The sequence below is a fragment of the Motacilla alba genome, chromosome 3 (assembly GCF_015832195.1).
Source record: "Motacilla alba alba isolate MOTALB_02 chromosome 3, Motacilla_alba_V1.0_pri, whole genome shotgun sequence".
Classification (NCBI taxonomy): Eukaryota; Metazoa; Chordata; class Aves; order Passeriformes; family Motacillidae; genus Motacilla; species Motacilla alba.
Window position 1 is genome coordinate 35,335,241 of NC_052018.1, and position 7,332 is coordinate 35,342,572.

The window sequence follows — 7,332 nt, forward strand, 5'->3', positions numbered from 1 at the left end:
TAATTTAGTCACAATGAAGATTAAATGTTATTTATAGTGCTATTTTACTTGTTTAGATTAGAAGAATTTCTTATTCTTGAAATTCTAATGACTCAAAAATTACACCAACAATTACAAACCAAAGGCAGGGTGAAGAGCAGGCATCTGTGTTGGTCTGGGACTGCAGTTCCAGAAGCTTCAGCTTTGCTACTGTCAGCTTCAAAGCCTGACTACAGTTTCAAAGATGTCATCATCTTGCTGTAAAAATTAAGGCTATTTTAAGAGGTTCCTCAGCTGTTTATAGGGATTCAGCTCTCAGCACAGTCAACTCAAGAGGTGGGAGTACATGTTTGAGGACATCTCTGGGATTCTCAGACGTGCATTGGACTTTTCTCAGTGCATGTTCAGTATCCCGTAGAGCCTGAGACTTATCATGGAAATTAGCAATGAGTTGAGCACCAAAAGCCACAATCATGCTAAACTAACTCTGGTTGAAACATGAGGTTCTTTGCTTTTTCATATTCCTTGAAAAGGTCATGGCAAAATGACAGATTTACAGATCACATAATCTTTCTCCAGCTGTTGCTGAAGCTGTGTCTCCTCCCATGCTGGATGCGGCCAGTCAAGCCAGCGTTGTTGCTGTGAAGCATTAGTAGATCCGCAAACCCAGGGATCAAGGCCTTTCATAGATAATGATGCCAGATAGATTATCTTTTATAACAGATAAAATTCCTCAAATCTATATATCTCACAGCTGAAGTAGCTTTATCAGTGCTGTTTAACTTTTCCAGAAAATGCATAATTTCATTTTACTGGCAAAGTATTATTTACTTTGCTGATTGCTGGAGTGTGTGCACATTAGGAAGCTGGCCTTCCAGGCCATGCTCTCAATTTTGTTTTTATTTTCCTTCAATGATTTGTCACTGGATAAAACAAAAGAGCCCTGGGAGCATGAGCTGAAACACCAATTCTGCCCTTGGCCCAAGCAGAGTAGAGGACTAGTCAGGCTCCCTTCTACCTCCTGCTCTCACCCTCCTACTTCTTAACTGAGTGTTTTTAGCACTAGCCCATCATGCAAGAGGCAGATGGCAGCATGTCAAATGAGGAAAGTTGCTTCCCTGACCAGATACAGTACCAGAATGCCTAGAATTTTAATATTAGGACAGTGTAAAGTGGGGAATAGACTCCTCTCTTGAATGAGTGAGAAATAGATTCAAGACTAGACACGAGTGACTAAATTAAAGTCTTCAGGCTGTCTGGGTTGGTGTCCAATAAATCTGGTTTCCTGTGGGGTTGTCACACAAAAAAAGTAGGTAGACTGGATGACCACTTGGCCTGTTCCAGAATATTTCTGCCTTTTATCACTCTGCTGCAAGGGTTAATATGATACGGGCTGTAATGAGCTGGCCAGCTCCTGACATGAACAGATTCTGATTGATTATATGCATAGTACACTAACTCTCTGCAGATGATAATGGCTATTCATGTATCATGCATTCAGCAATCACCAACATCTTTAATACAGATGTAAACCTTTGTATTGATGCCAGTTATGCTACAATGAAGAGAGAAAGAATGTCAGAGAACATTCATTTTATTTCAAAGGGTCACTCCCAGCAGTGCAGCATGCCATTTTGTGCTGCCGTTGTTTCTCAGAAACATAATTCCCAGGAATGTACTGTTCCTAGTTTCAGAAGTAAGGACACAATTAAACAGAGAAATACTGCAAACAGATAAAATCCATTGCAGCACAGTTCTCATCCTTTATGCAACAGCATGACAATGCAATGGCGTTTGTGACAAGATGTCAAAGGGGAGAGGGTGACCATTGTTCCCTGCTGGACAATTTAGGATGAGCTGGACACTAAATAAATTCCAGTAAGTTTTTCTTACCTTCAGTTCATAAGAGGCATTTGCAAGTACAATGTCACAGCGTTTTCAGAAGAACCTCAGATCCTCCTGGAATCAATGAGAGACACAGGCAGATACCACAAAACAAATCTGCAGAAGAATAACTCAAGGAGAAACTTGTGCAGGGAATGGAAATGAGGTGCAAGTGGAAAAGGAGAAAATATGCAAAAGAATGGTGATATCACATAAAAACCTGCACGACAGACTAGACAGGCAAGGAACAGACAGCAGGAAAACATGGGTCATAACAGAAACCTCAAATTGCCGGGACGAGTAACTTGAGCTGAAAAGAAAGGTGAGATAAATAATAATTTCAAAGGATATGTTTCTTTACAATATAGGCTGAGATCAGTCCTCCTAGGTGCAACTACTACATCATATTGCTAAATCCTAGCTTTGTGTTGAACACAGGTAGGGCTGGAAATGGTGCCCCCAGACCCTGCCCGTGGCTTGGTGTCACTCCGTTTTACTTTACACTCAGCTCTTTTCTCTCTTCTGCAAGCACAAGCACTGAGGGAGCAATGCACCAAACAGCTCACCTGGATGAGAAGTAAGAAGGAAAACACAGCCATTCCTCACCTGCATCCGTTTTCTGATCAAATTCAGTAGGAGCTGTTGCAAATGGTTCTGTCAGCAAAACACAGGAGCCAGCAGACAGAGACTGGCATGAAGAACAAGTGTTCATGGAACGGGGCATGGACACATGCAATGAATTACACCCTTGACATTTGCTGCTTCTGCTTCATATCTGAAAGGGGGCTTGTATGCCTGAAATCTTGTCTGTGTTATTTTATCAGTTAGTCTAGTAAAAACAATAACAGAGAAGGGTCAGAATTAAGATTTACAGCAAAACCACCTCTAGTTTGTAACTAAAATAGTTGTTTTCTTGAATAATTAGATTCACAAAGTTAGCTCTGCTTTGCCTGCCTGGTTCAGTACACTACAAGCCAAGTTTTGCAGCAGTTGGAATTAAATCACAGCAATGGTATTGTTCAGAAAACAAATTATAAAGTAGAGTAGCTTAAAGGTCAAAGTCCCAAAGAGTTAAGTATTCTTTGAGGAGTATTCCCATTCCCTAATGTAGAAGGGTGTAACTCTCAGGCTTGAAGCCATTGATAGGAGTGGCTGATTGCATCAGGTGCATGAATGTGGCTCCTGAGAGGCCAAAGTATCCCTCAACACCAAATTAGATAAATGGGAGGTTTGTTTTCTCTTTCACTCTCTGAGTGGTACTTCTTGCTTACTTTATCTTCCTCTACCCTCCAGCAAATTTTTAAGTCACTTTTCATGTCAAAATGTCTAACAGGGTTGCTTCTCCTTTCAAGACAAGCTTAAACTATCTGACATGCCATACCAAAAATATGAGAGATATTCAGCAAATCTACATTTGCCCACACTGTATTTAGGCAATATTTTGACAGACGTCATTTAACACTGGGACAAATGAGATGGTGTTAGGTGTCTGTACTATATGAAGGAGGGGAAAATATTTATCACAATTATTTTTGTGTGTATGTAATTTTGAGACACCTATGTATTCTAATAATTAATAATCGTATGTCCAGAAGACAAAACAGTCACCAATTCAGTTTATTCAGCAGTCCTTACTGTATTAAGACTTTAAGAAAAAAAAGAGAAGCAAAAAAAAACTTCCATGTGCTGGAAAAGACCAGCCAAGGACACCAGAGAGACAAAGGAATGCAGGTCCACTTAATGTATAATCAATTCCCCTCAGTTTATAATGGGAATTAATCTCACTTCCTCCAATGCAATAAAAAGTATGCAAACAGAGAAGTGTACCTGATGAAAGTGTATGAGAAATGTCAAATATTCCACAGATGCAAGCCAGGAGCTCAATTTAATTGGCAAAGCACTATCAAGAGAGAAAATAGATCTAAGGACTTACTGTACTTCTCTTTTTGTATAGCTAATTCCCATGTATGTTAATGTCCTGCAAAAATTATTTGGCCTCAACACATCACAAAAAAAAAATCAGTCAGAATTAACTATTTCATCCTGAAGGTGTAATTTTAGGACACTAAGGTTCAGCATTTCAACTGCTCAGCAAAAGCATTTAACATCAATTGATTTCTCAGATTTTTTCTGGAGGAGATTGCTGAAACTAGGATCTGTCACTTTGTTTATTTGGTTGGTTGGTTGGTTGGTTTGGTTTGTTTGTTTGTTTGTACTATCAGGATTTCAGACCTCTGTGTTTCCTCCTCAGGAAAGTGTCCCATTTCTGGCATGGATTCAGTCACCTGTAAATCTGCCCAGACTGTCAGCCCTTCCACTTAAGCAGAGACATATAGAACCTTCCTACAGCCACAAATTCACCCAGAAATAGCTGAACATGGCCACCAGGAACACAAATAGTTCCTATATATATAACAGTGTTGGTGAGCTTCTCTTTTTCTCCGCCAGAATGAGTAACACAGAAACCTATGGCAATACTGCCCCTGATGATGATGATCAAATCATAGGATCATAGAATAGTCTGGGTAAGAAGGGATGATAAAAAATCATCTAGCTCCTGCTTTATGCAGGAACACCTTCCTCTAGACAGTTTGCTCAAAATTGCCATCCAGCCTGGCCTTGCACACTTTCAGGCATGGGGCATCCACAACTTCTCTGGGCAATCTGTTCCAGTGCCTCACCACTCTCACAGTAAAAGAATTTCTTCCTAATATCTAATCTAAACCTACCCTCTTTCAGCTTAAAGCCATTGTCCCTTGTCACTACAAGCCCTTGTAGAAAGTCCCTCACCAGCCTTCTTGTCACTCCTTTTACATACCAGAAGGTGCTAGAAGGTCTTCCCCGTGCTTCTCCAGGCTGAACAACCTCAACTCTCTAAGCCTGTTTCTCATAGGAGAAAGTCTCCAGCCCTCTGATAATCTTTGTGGTCCTCCTCTGGACTTGCTCCTGCAGGTCCACATTCTTCTGATGCTGGGGCCCCAGAGCTGGATGCAGTACCCTGGGTGGGGTCTCACAAGAGCAGAGCAGAAGGGCAGAATCACCTCCCTCAATCTGCTGGTCACATTCCCTTTGTTTCACCCCAGGATGTGGTTGGCTGTCTGGGATGTGAGGGCATATTGTGGGTCATGTAGAGCATCTTATCAACCACCACTCCCAAAGCCTTCTCCTCAGGGCTGCACTCAATTCATTCTTCATCCAGTCTGTGTTTGTGCTTGGGATTGCACTGACTCAGGGGCAGGACCTTGCACTTGGCTCTGTTGAACTTCATGATGTTTACTCAGACCCACTCTCACTCTCGCTCCCAGACCCACTTTTACTCTCTAGCCTGTCCAGGTCCCTCTGGATAACATCCCTTCCCTCCAGTGTGTTGACTGCTCCTTGTGGCTTGGTGCCATCAGCAAACCTGCTGAGGATGCGTTCAGTACCACTGTCCCTGTCGCTGACAAAGATGGTAAACAGCCCACATCCCAACACTAGTCCTTGAGGGATGTCCTAGTTTTTGAGCATGACCATCTAGCCAATTCTTTATCCACTGAGTGGTTCATCCATAAAATCATGTTTCTCCAGTTTAGAAACACAGATCTCGTAGGATGAACAACTAAAATAGGGAAAGATTTGTGCATCCTTAGTTCTCTACTTGTCTTGATTTTGAGTGACCAGTTGAGATGCAGAAATCCAGAACAACTTCAAAATAAGATATAAACACCTTCAGGACTTAGGATTCCAGCCAGCAGCAGATTTCCTTGCAGGTCATAGTTATTTTTTAGTGTCAATGCCGCTGTCCCCAAAACAGTGAGTAGCTGAGGTCTCTAACATTATGTTTGTTACAGAAGTTTGTTCTCCTGCTCTGTCATATCTCAGAAGAGGTATTGGAAAGGTCTCTTGTCTACTTCAGAATTTGTTGAGCCTCTCTTGTAAATCATTTTCAGAGCTACATGCTAAAACTGCAAGTCCAGATAGAACCTATGAGCACCAGTATGATATCCTACATAACAGTCATCATCACCACCACAGCCTTCTAGGCTAAATGGAAGAAGTACCCACAAACAAATGGGACATTCAAGAGAATTGAGCACTAATCTCCAAAACTGCATGATGTTCTGCTTCTTGATGTCCACTGAATTACATCTCCCCTGAAGCCCTTCATAATCCATCTCTGGGCAACCACTGGAAAACACCACAGGATGAATTGCCTGAGCAGCTCAACACCTACCTGAGGCCTGAACCTTCTTCAGATCCACAAACCAGGCACTCTGTTAATCTCTCCTGAGACACTCAATCCAGTAAGTGCTTGAAGGAACATGCAAAAGGCAACAGAGGCTGCCATACTTTCCCAAAACAGCTCAGTTTGACCAACACTGGATGTGCTCCCTCTCTTGCTGCCAGCTATGGAGACCTACCCTTCCCTTTCACCAGCTCTTGCATTAATTTGACCCCTTGGAAAGTGAATTTAGCTCACTAAACTGGCAGAAATCTAATCCAACAAAACAAAACAAATCAAGAAAAAGTGAATACTTTTCACCACTTTAGTAAGCTAATGGATCAGACACATCCCAGGGATGACAGAAGGGAGACAAATGGAGCGTGTGTCCAGGAACAGTCCTGGCCCTTTCACCAGCAGCAAGTTCGTGGGCTGAATCGGCTGCCTCATGAAATCTCACCCACAGGAGAGGATAAAGCCTGCTGGAGAGGCCAGATACTCTGAAGAGGACTGGGAGAGATAGAACGAGACCCTTCTAGTCCGGCTGCAGAGCTGGAGGGCCCAAGCTGCTAGAAAATCAGGGCTAGGTAAGTCTTCTCAGAGGAGAGTTGTGACACCCTCTGGCTTGAAGTTTGGTCACACATCAGCTCCAAATGGAAGGAGAGGCAGGAAGGGCAAGGGAGGTTTTCAAAGCCTATCAGTCCCTGGAGCAGGGGTACTGCTGGACTAGTCGTGCCTTTGAAAGGGTAGTGCTACATTTGGCTGTGAGCACAAAAAATGATGTGTCCTCCAATAAAAAAATTAAGGACCAATCACAACAAAAATTACCACAGCTACTGGGGACATAAAGGCCTGAACTGAAATAAAAGCCGATCTAACACAGCAAAACTGGACCACAAGAAACATTTTCTGGTTAGTATATACAACTGAGAAACATCAGAGAGCGAGAAGTCTGGGTTGACAAAGCAAGTAAATAATTTGTCAAAGAGAAGAACCTGCCCCGTGTTATATCCATGTATGGATATAATTGACCACATTTCATCTTAGGAGAAAAGAAAAGTTGTGGCCAACTTCAAAGGGAACTGAACAAAAGTATTCTAATGATTAATGAATTAGCATCGTTGAAGTAAACGAGCTATTCTGAATGCCTGCCCAGAGGCAGTCATGGGAAAGTTTCCAGAACTATTGTCATTTTTCCTGGAACTCATTGACTTTAAGGACTCCACAGCTGCAAGAATTGTGTGAGCATTTCAAGACTGTCATTTTCA